General features: G+C 36.0%; 1 protein-coding gene across 9 annotated transcripts in view; it reads right to left on the reverse strand.

The window, feature by feature from the left end:
• UBE3D (ubiquitin protein ligase E3D) overlaps window positions 1-12,982 on the reverse strand; it is an 89,936-nt gene that overhangs the window by 46,015 nt on the left and 30,939 nt on the right. For 2 of the 9 annotated variants that reach the window (XR_015282995.1, XR_015282996.1), the window contains exon 9: window positions 6,777-6,972. The exons of 5 other annotated variants lie outside the window; for them this stretch is intronic. The gene's annotated coding sequence lies outside the window, so the exon portion shown is untranslated. Of the gene's footprint in view, window positions 1-1,014; window positions 1,209-6,776; window positions 6,973-12,982 lie in introns of all 9 variants that reach the window. 2 more of the 9 variants (XR_015282997.1, XR_015282994.1) reach the window with 2 other exon arrangements.

Below are 12,982 nucleotides of genomic sequence, written 5' to 3' on the forward strand. Positions count from 1 at the left end.
CTAATGGAAGGTGTCCCTCCCCACAGCAGGGGGATTGGAAATTGATGATTCTTAAGGATCCCTCCAAACCAAACCATTCTATGGTTCTATAAATGTTCCAGGAGGAGCACTTAAAGCTAGATGATCAGTACAAATTAATCAGTAACCAGTCTTGTTAACTGTAATCCAGAATGGAGTTTTACATTTTCTTATCACTTGGTAACTTCATTTCCCCACATAATTAGAAACTTACCTTTATATGCTCCTTACTCATTCTTTTCTCTACATTTTCTACAGTATGGTGATGCAGGAAAATTTAGATGAAGCTAGCAAAATAGGGGCTCTTTTTTTCAGAAATCAGCAAGTCTAAACAAAGCACTGTGCAGGCACCTTCAAACACAGCTAGAGTTTGTAGACTGGAGGTGGTATGCTAAGGTTCTGGGTCTTGGGAAGGTGTTTCCACAGATCAACACCCTTCCTTCAAAGAAATTTTCCTGCAATATTCAAAACATCACAACTTACATCAGTACCCTGATTCTATTCTTATGTTTTGATATAAGGACTTCTTGGAGATGCCTCCTCATTTTAAAGTCCAACTACTACAGCCCTGACACTGAACTGGGGATTTTCCTTTTGTGGCTGTTGGTTTATCTGAGGGAAAGGTTTGCATAAACACATTTAGCCTAATTATACTGTAATTCTTGGTTATTAATTGCTCAGTTATTAGTATTTCCTGAAATTATTTCAGTGTATTCCATTATTACAAACAAAACACATATATCCCAGGACTCACTGCTCTAGGAACACGTTAGGATTTAGTCCTTGTGACCTGCCCTTTCACAGCATTTAGCACAAATGGCTGTGGGAAGTCACTGCTTTATTAGACCATTGCTCTCTGTTCTTCTTTATCCCTCTTGCTTTTAGAAGATTTTTTCCATAATCTTTATTGTAGAGGAAAGAGAAAAGCATCTATGTATAAAAAAAAAAAAAAAAAAAAAAAAAGGAAAATAAACCACAAAGAATCCAGTTTTTCACCTTAGTTTCATGGTCTTTCTATATAAGGGGAGTTCTCTCACTTCGAGTACAGGAGAGGAGACTGCCTTCTGTTTACTGGAGGAGGTAGATTGGCTGATAAAGCTCCTCAGGAGAGTGAGCATCCACAGAGGACAACTCAGCTGACCAGCTCCTAGCACAATTCCCAGATGTCACAGCACAGCTTGCTATGCTGGCTGAAAGGAATAACAGGAAGATAAGACATAAGCTTGAGGAAAATGAGTTGACAACAGAAATAATGCTGTTCTTCCTTCAGCAAATATTCAACTTTTCTACACCACAAAGAAGCCTTGAGATTCTGGACTTCACAGTCTGACACAAAAAAATATGACCCTCGGTATCAAACAGAATTCATAAATTCTAAATAAATTCCCTAAATCATTGTGGAGTGCAACACTGCATCTACTTTGGACAAATTTTGTGACAAGTAAAATTGTACCACTACCTACAGGCCTTGTCTGTATTTGGGGGAAACATGAGTCAGCTTTAGAAACCAGGTTTAAAGAGAGAAAGATGTAGTATAACATACTCAGGAAAATGGCTCAAACTCAGACCATGCTCTGAGTCAAGAAAAGGACATGCCAGAGTAATTTTTTCACAGGATGTTAAATCCACCTCTGTAGATGACCATCATCATCCAGTTTTGTCTGTCAGTGATCTAAGCAACAGGAAAACACAAATAATTCTAAGCATTTTGTCTGTCACTCCATTCTTTGCATTTTCTCTCTTTTCTTTATCCCACTCTTCTCCAGAACTTGTATTAATCCTTTTAGCTTATTTCAACCAAATTTTATCAAGAAAGATCTCAAATAAATTAGGTTTGGGGAAGTTTCATGTTTTCCTGATTTTCAGGAGAGTACTGAGAAAAAATGCACATTAGTTACTCCACAGAGAAAAGCTGCTAATGGAACACAGTAACATATATACCAGCTAATCAAATTGAGGTGTTTACCTGAGAGAATATGAGCATGAATTTAATAATATGGAGTTCTTATCTAGCAAAATCAACTACTATAAGCAAAGTAAACATGTTCCTCAGAGCCTGTCATACTCCCTAATGAATGAAACAAACTGAGAGATTTGGTACTTTTACTTAAGTGCACTCTGTGTTGTGGGTTCAGGACAACTGGAAAAAAAAAACCTTAAATTTTGAGGCAGGAAGAAGGATTGGTAATAATGGAATTGACCCCCAGTAAGAACAACAGTCAGAGGTTTCCCCAAAGTTAATCAAACTTGAGATGCAGCCTCTGCAGATCAGAGTGAAACTTCAAACTCAGAACTCCTTCTATTCAATCTAAGAGATATCTATTAGTCTCACCCATGAAAACACAATGAACAGACATAAGATTGAAAGATGTAATTAGACCCTTCATATAACTTTCATTCTGAGGACAGAACCACACATGATGAATGCTAATAAAACTTTAATATATTTCTGGCATACTATTCAGAACTGAACTGAAGTAGTACAGAAAGTGAAGAAGTAAAACTACTCAAGGGGGGTGATACTTGGCTAGATGCTGGCGTGAAACAACTATGTGCTATGTGCTAAACTGTCAGAACAGAGCATTCCAAACAAGTAAGAAATAAAGATGCCAAGCTGAGACTGTCTTCTCCCTTGTCCTTTTCAATGCTTTCTCTAAGGAACTGGTCATTTGAAGGAGAAATTGAGAACATGATATGGTTGTCGCATTCCCATAATCAGTCAAAGAAATACAGCTGGGAAAGTAAAGTTCCCATAGCCATATGTATAAAATGTTTTTAAAAATGAAGTGGTATTTTCAAAGTGTTTTAGTTGATAATAATGTGAAATCCTGGAAAATTTTGATTTCTTTAAAAAATAAATCAGTGAATGGTCTCTGAAATTCAAAACAGAGAGGAGCAAAACTTGAAAACTACTCAGATAAGATTAAATTTGAGGCAGTAACTTCTCCAGCAGAAATAACTGATCGCAATGTCTTTAGATAATGTTTTACATTTGAATCACCATGCATCAGGGATTTGTCCACTGTTCACTATGGAATTGATTCCAATGAACTGTCCATATAAGTTCAAATAATATTTCAAAACTGTGTTCTTAAAAGCAAGTTTTAAGACACCAAAATAATGAGATACATTAATTTCATAATTGCTTGATATAAAAACTAGAAACACAGTCATCCATCAGGTCATGGAACCCACCCACAACATCATAAGACTTCACGGAAAAATGCAATATACATGGCACATCAGTGAAGCAAAAGAAAACTTTGTATTTCAAACCCGAGAAAAATTGATGAAGATTCTCACAAGATTTTGAAAAATTGGACCAGACTTCTGACTAGATTGCATTTATTTCAAAAGAAGCCTCTTCCATCAGTGCTAAAGACATTTATCAGTAATCACACTTCATCGTGCATGAGATTCACTTTTAAATGCAACTGAGCTGTCTCAGCAACAGATAAAGTAAGTCTGCTTTTGAAGAGGAACAGATACGCCTTTTTTTCCTTTCCAGCACATCCCCATCATCACCTCTGATTTAGCAGGCTACTTCTATAAATACACTAACTGAGGGTAGTCTACACAGGTCAAAACTGGAAAATGAAAAAGCTCTTACTCAGTGTTCTGCTCAGTGCTACTGAGGCAATGTACTAACTAGATTTTATTAGTTATGATCTAGGTAAATGTGCTCTGCATTTAGGGCTCCAAATGCTGTGAAACTCTTGAAGGAGATGTTAACTGTAGCTTCACTGCTTTGATGAATCAAGCCTGTGCTGAAGAATCCAATATAAAAGCTGACAGAAGCTCAGCCCTGAATCTCTGGGTTCACTGAATGTTGTTAAAGCTGCCCTTTCCACAAGCTACAGCTCTGAGAGAAATGACAGATGACTTTACTGAACCAAACGACAAACCTGCTAAATTAAATAACTATTTGTAAAAATGATTTAATCTAAAAACAATTCTTAATTATGGTTGATGATGTGTCTATATACTTAATGTACCAGAAGCCTAAGTTATTTATATTTTTAATTATCCTTTCAGTGATCTAAAAACTACATTAAAATGAATGCCTGCTCATTAGCTACTGAACTCTTACCAAAATTTAAATAACATGGACAACCAGAAGTGCAGTACTTTCACAATCTAAGTATATTCCTTTGGGAAAAAACCTGCTTTGTAGAACCACTGCTTCTGTCCTGAAACAAACATCTGTGGTCATGTTCTACCATTCATTATTCATCCTGAGCAGCTGGGAGTGTCAAATGTGAGTGTTGAGCAAATTTTCCCTGGGATCTTTACTAGCTGCATGGTACCCCAAACCAATAGGTATTAGATCTCTCGTAAGAAACAAAAAACATAAGAACAGAAATTTAATCCACTGGTGTCTCTGCAAGGAAATGAGTGAGTAAAATACTTAGGGAAGTAAGAAAGTACAGAGCATGCCTCTGTATTCTTTGCAATGGACTACAGCAGTCAATACAGAAGCTCCATCTTGAAGTTTTAAATATTTTCTTTTTCAGTGTATCACTATAGAGACAAGATTTCATTTAACAGAATCTCTGTATTTTCACATGGTCTCAAATACTATCGTTTGCAAAGCATTCTCATTATAAAATAACTCATATAGAATCCTTACACTAAAATGCATCATATATATAGCATATAGTACATGTACTTTAATGTAGTATATATAATTATATTAGTTCTATATACAACAATCATATTAACATACAATGATACATATTTCTATAAACTGCTATAATAGTTGCATATAGAAGGACATGCTCATTATTAATAGTCTTCTGGCTTTTTTTCTGAGTAATGAGTACTTTGATTGGAAAAAATATGCAATTCTGGAGTCCAGTCAAAAATATGTTAGCTAGAAGTCACTGTAAAAACAATATACCGGGTTTCAAATACCCTATCCTGCAAAATGTAAGTCCTTCTTGAACTTTCAATGTGTCACCATTTGAAAAGGGCAAGTTATTTAATACTAATAAGAAAGCCTTATAATGAAAATTCAGATTTAACCTCACCAGAGTACCAGTGCCATAATATTTTTCAGATGGGCTGACATAAGAGGTATCAACTGGTCTTGTAATATTTCAAAGCACCTTTTAATTAAAATTATGCTATTTGCTCTGATGAATGCTTTTATGATTTAAAATCCATACTCCACATGCAGCTTTCTCATTTATAACTTCAATACATAGCACAGATTAAATAACTCATGCTAAAAGGTATATTAAAAGCCAGTGGATTAAATAATTTTGTTTGCATTAAACAACTACACATGAATATCAATGACATAAATTTTATTAATGCATTTGAAATTATTTTATAACTTCTTGACATGCTTTGATCACTGTAAACTATTTAATGGAAGTCAGAAAGAGAAGTAAAGATGCCTATTTCTGTAAAGCAAAGTCCAAATTATTTTTCTTTTGCTTCACACCAACCAACATTTTTAGAAGACTCAACTGCCCTATATTAACTTAAATGTAATTACATTGGTTTTAGGATATTTATTAAGAAATGCCATTTGCAGAACAAAGCCTCTGAATAGTCCACAGAATTCAATTCATTTTTTTTCTCTGAAGGTAAAAGACAAAAGCAGAAAACCAAACAACTTGTTAGTATACTGTTCCAAGACAGACAAGGTTGTCTACAAGTAGATTATTCCACTGAAGCACAGAAAGCTAACTCAACATATTGAAACTTTTTGCATGGCAATAAATCTTGACATTTTAATCCTGGGCAGGAGTAACTTTGCCTTGGAGTATGTAATTTCAAAGTAATGCTCAACATACTTCTGCAGACTAAAGATTTTTGGGTGTTCACCAACTGCTTTTCTGTATTGCCTTCCCTCCTCCATCTGGCTGCTATGCAATTTCAAAAGCATTAATTTTAAGCTGCAAACTCTTATCACCCATAAAATATTTTCATTCCATTGCAAAACAGCACCAACTGTACCGTCTCTGTTGAAGACAAAACAGAATTTCAGTTGCAAGAATCACTGAAATAAAGCTTAAGCATCACAGAAGGATTAGCAGGTGTTCATCTATTCTGAAACCTGTAATTTAAAGATTCATAGGATCTAAAATGAATGTATGAAAACCTAAATCAAGCAAAAATGTCTCAAGCAGACTTATGTTCAATGGGACACCTAGATACGTGGGACCACAAACACTTGCAAATGTACTAAATTTAAAATTCTCAACAGTACTCAAACTATGCACAGATGGTCTGTGAGTACAAATAAGACATTATCATCTTTATTTAGTTTCAGCACCAGGTAAGCAGAAATAGGCTCACCAAAGAATGAAAACACGATTTTCATGGGAACCGGCCTTGGATATAAAATCCCAAACGGGACAGGTATGTCCCAGAATATGCTCTACCAGCAAAATCATAGTCCATAAAAGTATAGCAGCAGCAGATCTATCCACAGAGCTAACCCAGAGAAACAACTGTTTATGGATAGAGGCATTCCTTCTTCATTCATCTACAAGATCAACAGCTTTCTGCAATAACAAAACCTGTAAAAGCAGAAAACTGCTGCAAATGTTCATCAGTTACAGTGAAGCTCTTTTTAGAGCATCTGACTGAGGGATACAAGCTCATGGAGAAAAGGCTCCTGCTGGGCTTTTGATACCAAACATATCTAGACGTATTAGGAAGAAAACATGGTGGACAATGAATTCCATCACAATATATATATTTTTAAACTACTTTTTAAAAATTCCAACATAATTTTTGCCTACCTGGGTGCAAGAGTAGAATCCACGTTAATTTAGTTTTCTACAAAACCAAGAAAAGCACAGGAGTTTAGCTCTTGCTGGGCATTGCCTAAAGTCTGCTGTGACTGCTCTTCAACATCCACACTATGCAGAATTGCTGGTGCAGCTCCAAAGTACAATGCAATTGCTGACTTCTCAGCAGCAAAGCAATGTGGTCCCACTAAAAGGAGAAGCAAACTACTCATAAAAACTGCATGGCCAATGCTTTACAATAAGATTCTTCACCTTCATGGTCATGTTAAGTTTTTAAGCTGCATTTTTTTTTTTTTCATGTCTTACTGCATCCCAGGTGGAAAGAATAAAAGTAATCTTTCTGAAAACAATAAAGATCAGGTTCCTGCAGCCAGATCACTGATAATTCACCACAGTGGAGGATGGCAGTAGCAACAGTAGTACTATAACTCTACAATGCAGTTTTTCTGAATATGCCTATACAACTCAGAATGAACTGATAGCTTTGAATGCTTCTTTAAATACTTTTCTTCACCTCATGATTCCTTCCTGGATACATCTTGCTCTAAATTAGAACAGATGGGTCATAACTTCCCTAAAGTATGACAATAACAATGCAGGGGACACAGCAGTGTGCTACTGACCTATGCTCACAGCCCAACTGGTGCCATCTTACTTGTAGGGAAGTACTTGAATTCTCAAGTTACATCTCTTTTTTTCTTCTTTTTTAACCTTTCAACAATTTAGATATGTATATAAGGGTATAAAAAGGCCAATCGCCTTCTAATACTTTTCATTTCCCAAAGGGTACAAGTGCATAGTAGAGCTGTAGAAAAACAAAGTACTGTGTAAAAGCTCCTTCAGGGCACCTACTGACACCAATATAGTTATTCTAGTAAATGCAAATTAATTTCAGACAGCTCACCCTTAAAAGATTCATTGAATTTTAGGGAAGCCTGCTCATGGGACTAGTGAAGAGTCTCCTAGACCGGCTGTCTTCCTCAACAGACTCTTCTTGCAACTGTCATTGTAAGCCTATAGTTTTTCTCATCAGTGGCATTAACAATGTATTCCTCTAGAGGAACACTTACTTTACAGATATTGTGGAAATGGTATAATCCAGAAGGTTTATCTCCAAAATTGTCCAAATAAAGCAAATAAAGCTTAAAAGTCAGGGCAGGAGAAGAAGGGTAAAGGTAATTTGCAAGACAGAAAATACAAAATTACAGAATCATTTAGATTGGGAAAGACCTCTAATATCATACAGTACATCTATTAACATAATACTACCAAGTCCAAGTACTATCACTTGTACTGTACTTCATTTTCCCAGAGGAAAAAAAAACCATATTTGCTTTGGTGTATTTTTTCCATAAACCAACCTCAAGAACTTACAGAATCTTATCAAGGGACTCTAGTGATGGGTCGTAAATGTAGAGCACCTTCTCACTGTCTGCACATTAGCCAGCATCTCCTGCATGCAGCTGAGCTTCCCACCTGAAGGCTGAGACAACAGGCTGTCTCTCAGCCCCTCCAGGCATCATGACACTAGGTAGAAGGACCAGAGAGAAATCAAAATATCTCTTCTGTTTCCTGGGCTACACTTCCACCAAACTCTCACATAGGAAAGATTTTACACACTGTTTCCTCCCTCTTTCCCCTCTCAAGATTGGAAACTCCAATCATAAAATAGGAGACTCAGGAGGAAGACATAAATGTGTTTTCCAAAAATATTGGCATGTCTAAACTTTTGAACACCCAGATGCTATCAATAATGGAATTATAATCTTTATTTAAAAATCATCAAAATGAGGTGGTATATTATTGAACATAAAAAAAACATAGTGTCAGGTATCCTATTACAAATACAAGAGCCCTTCACTTCACAGGAAGTTTCCCTGTGTACAAATGCTATGTCCAGTATCTGAGAATTATTTTGCACCATGTAAAATGTGAAAGGTTGATAAAGAGGCAATTAAAAAATCCAAAACAATAATTCCTAACAGTGGCAAGGCAGATCAAATACAATAATTAAATTTTTGAACTAGGTCAGTACAAAAGGTTCCAAAAACCTCATGAGCAGTATGCCCAGACCCACTGAGGGTCAGATACTTAAGAAAGAGAAGACCTATGTAATTTCAAATGACATTTAATTTACTTTAGTTCACCCAATCACTACTCAGGTGAGCAAATTATTCTAAGAGCAAGGGGATAAAATAAAGCTGCAGACTGTAAAGATAATTTAGCTTTCAAAAAAGAAGTTCTCATAATGAAAACAGTGAACCAAGCTACAGTACCTTAGGAAGAAATTTGCTTAGTACACCTATTCAAAATAAATTAGTATACAATGTCCAAGATTTAAAAAAAAAAAAATGTATTACTATTCTTGATCTCTTATAATATTTCTAAGCATCATAAATGCAATATTAAGAATTATTTTGAGTTATTTAAGCTCCTAGTTTCATCTGTGATTGACTTGTTTTCCAGTTTCATTTGTTTGAAGTCCTCCTTCATTCATTGAGCCATTACTGAAGTGGTAACGGTTTGGTTTGCTTGCCCACACCTGCTACCAGATGATTTCCCAATTGGTAACACAGACTGAAGTATCTACAGAGCAGCAGCAACTATGCCATGTGTGCAAATTGCAATACTAATTATTAACAAAATCTCAAATCTCACATATGCTGCAGAGAAAGCAAAAGAAGAACCCCACAACAGCAAAACAATTCAAGGGATGGAAAATAATGGTCTGGGGTTTCATCAGATTTAAAGATTTACAAACTCTGCATCCTTAAAAGCAACACTTTGTATCCAGACTAAATCATTCTACATTAAGCAAGGTGAATAAAAGTACATTCCAAGACAATATTCCCATCACTTATTGAAACAAAACATCATTATCTGGAGCATAGGAGAGATTACATATTCCTGTTGGATCTACACAGCATAAAAATACATTCAGATGCTGCTTAAAGACCAGCACCTGTAGCTTAATCATTAATCTAGAACACCTTTGTGCCTTCATATTGTCATGCAATACTCAGTGTCACTGCTTGTAAAAACAACAACACCATCCCCAGCCATATTCAGGCTTTCATTTTTTTCCTCAAGGTTTTCTAGGACTGTGAAGCTCAGTTACCTCTACACTGTCCTGTAAAGACTGTCAGTAAATCTAAATACTCTCACAGCAAACACTGAAAATTAAAATCACAGAAATTTACCCAAAGGAAGGCTGAATGCAATAGTATACATATTTTTCAATCCATAAAAGGAGAATCTTACAAATCTTACAAAAGGAGAACACCTAGTTTCTTGAGAGACACAAAGAATTCACTCAAGTTTCTGGATAGACAGATTGCTCAGGTTTACAAAAGGAATGAAAATGTCTAAAGCTATTCTGGTACTTTGAAACTGTAGAACTTAAAACTTCCTGCCAACTGCACTCATGCCTCCTGTAAAATATTCTTCCTAAAAATATTAGGTTCAATTTTTATAATTTAATTAAATGGCCTAATGTTACGTCATATTTTTCACTTCCAAGCCTGTGGAAACAGTTTAATTTCCTAATTACTCAAAGAAAACAAGAGGGAATTTAACATAAAATATCTCATGAAATACATTCCACTTAATTTTCCTTCTAGAGTTTCCCAGGAGAAGGAAGTAGAGGGATACTAAAATGAGGCCCCAACAGCGGCATACCTGAGTAAAAATTACGTTTTAGAGAAAGAACAGAGATTTGGCTGCTGAAGAGTGAGACTAAGAAATCAGATTAATTTTACAGGATAATCAATCCTCCTGCTAGGGAATGAGGTCTATCTTCCCTCTTCTGTTTTTTCTTCAGCATTGCCAGTAGTTTTCTTCTAACAGTGCTAAAAATTTCCACTGCTGATTCCTAGTATAGTAAAGTGACCTTAAAATTCAATAGCTGCTGCTACTCCAATTTATATTTTATATTTGTTAATAGTAACTGTGCCTTTGCAGTAAAGAAATTCAGAGGGAAGTTCCTTCATACCTTTCTCTATGATTTCAATTCTGTGTTTATCAAATTATCTTCATTTTTAAAATGCTGTCTGAAGAGCAGCTTTGCTCTGCATGGCTAAACATAGGAAAGTTTTTGTCTTCAATAAGGGTTTAGATATATAATCCCAAATCTCAGTGGGCCTTGTTAAAGCAACATCATAAATTTTTTACACTTCCTTATGAGTTAGGAAAAAAAAATTGTTCTACATATCAGTCTGAGCTTATACTGACTAATGTGGCCTTAGGGATGGGACTGTTGAAATTCATGCATCTAGTTATTAGAAATGGATTGATAGATGCAATTATGATAAATCAGCATAAGTTATTAAGTAAGATTTTTTTTTTAATTAGTAGCTACAGGTGAAAAAAGAAAGACATTCAGAGCCAATGCTTAAATGCTGTAAACCTGGTGTAACCTGCTATTTCTGTGCACTGTGAGCACCCTAGGAGGTATTTATATCACTCAGTTTTGGTACTCAGTGACCTGATGGATGAGCAGGGGTGAGATAGCTGATGAAGCTACTGGTCTCAGCAGTTGACCCTGCCTAGACACCTGAACTACTCATCACTCATTTCCTAAACTGCCATGGTTCAAAGTGTACTGTCTTTAAGCAATCCAAAACTGGCAATAATTTACTTTCAACCATATGCTCTAAACTGCAGCAGCTGAGGACTTGACTGTCAAGTGGCTCAGCTGTCTGTGCTGCAAAAGCAAGGCAAACAGTTGGTGCAGTAACCCCACCTAAGACATGACTGAAAAGCAGGGTTGACTTCTGCACGACAATCTGAGTTTCCCATCTAGGCCATGCAGGGAGAGTGGCAGAGAGGCAGCAGCAAACCCAGTTAGCAATGTGGTATCCTCGTTACTCATGGTCACACCACAATCCCCAGGAAAGGCTCTAACTACAAACCATGGGAATTAAACACTATGTAGAAAATATAGACCTAATGTGACCTCACTGTCACACTAGCAGCCTCAACACTGTCACTGGTACCAGAGGGATGGTGTCTTTGATACTCTTTCCTAACAGTTTTGAAACAGGTGTGTATTCAGGGCTGTAGAATAGCCACAAATAGTAACACTGGTTTTGTCAGCATAACAAACCAGCCAAGCAGCAGAGAAAAATTATTTAAGAAAAAAACCATCAAATTATATCAATGTTGAATGAACCAATGGTCTGTATGATGAGATAGCACTGCTGTTACCTGTACATAAAACTCTAAGTTCCCTAGCCACGGTGTAAAGCATTTGCCTGGGTGTTCTCTTGGAGGTTATTCCTACCAGCTGTGCCACATGAAGATTTATACATGCTCCATAAACTTTAATTCCCTTTTTAAGTCCTATTATACCAAGCAGGGGGCCATTTCTGAACTTGAAATGGATTTTCAGAACAATATAAAGATGAAAATGTTTTCTGGCCTCTGATTTTTAAACCTTTGGGTAAAATTAAATCTCTTCAACAGCACTGTTGATATTCCATATAGAAATATTCACAAATACCAAGCACTCCAGAACATTATGTCTGAATCCAAAGGGAGAAGTTATCCTGCTGTACAAAAAAATGCTGTAATCACTGTTCACAAAAATCTCTCAGCTTGATGCTTTGAAGTTGGTTTTTTTTCCTGATGTACTGAGTTCAGAAGAGAATGAAATTCAGTATTTCAAGATGCAATTATCCACAGCAAAGCAAGGAACAGCACGAATAATAGAAGTGGTTAATCCTGAATTTGCTGACAGCAAAATTTATTTTCTATTCATTCAATCTAAACCATTGCCAAACAAAAGCCTAATGACTAAAGTTAGAATTTCATATATGTCGTATTTTCCCTTTCACATTGAATCTACAATTTTCATAGAAGAGTTTATTTTTATCATCATCTTCCCTCTCCACAAAAAATTACACCTCTTGCAAAAATTATACAGAAGCTCCTCTATGCAGGTAGCACAAAATTGAAGTATCAGATGTGGCTAGAAGTCAAATTTAACAAGCAATTAAATCCTAAGTAAATAAAACCAGCAGTCAAGAACACAGCTTCCTCTCCTAAAAATAAACTTCGAGTCAAAATCCTAAACCAGTATAGATTTTTTTACATATTTTACTACATCCCACAGCTCACTTTGGAAACTCACAGCAGACCGACTGCATATCAAGAAAGACTCAATTTTCCACTAGCCCCTTCTCCATGTCCCCTGCCAG

Source organism: Cyanistes caeruleus, chromosome 2, assembly GCF_971803275.1.
Source record: "Cyanistes caeruleus chromosome 2, bCyaCae1.hap1.1, whole genome shotgun sequence".
NCBI lineage: Eukaryota > Metazoa > Chordata > Aves > Passeriformes > Paridae > Cyanistes > Cyanistes caeruleus.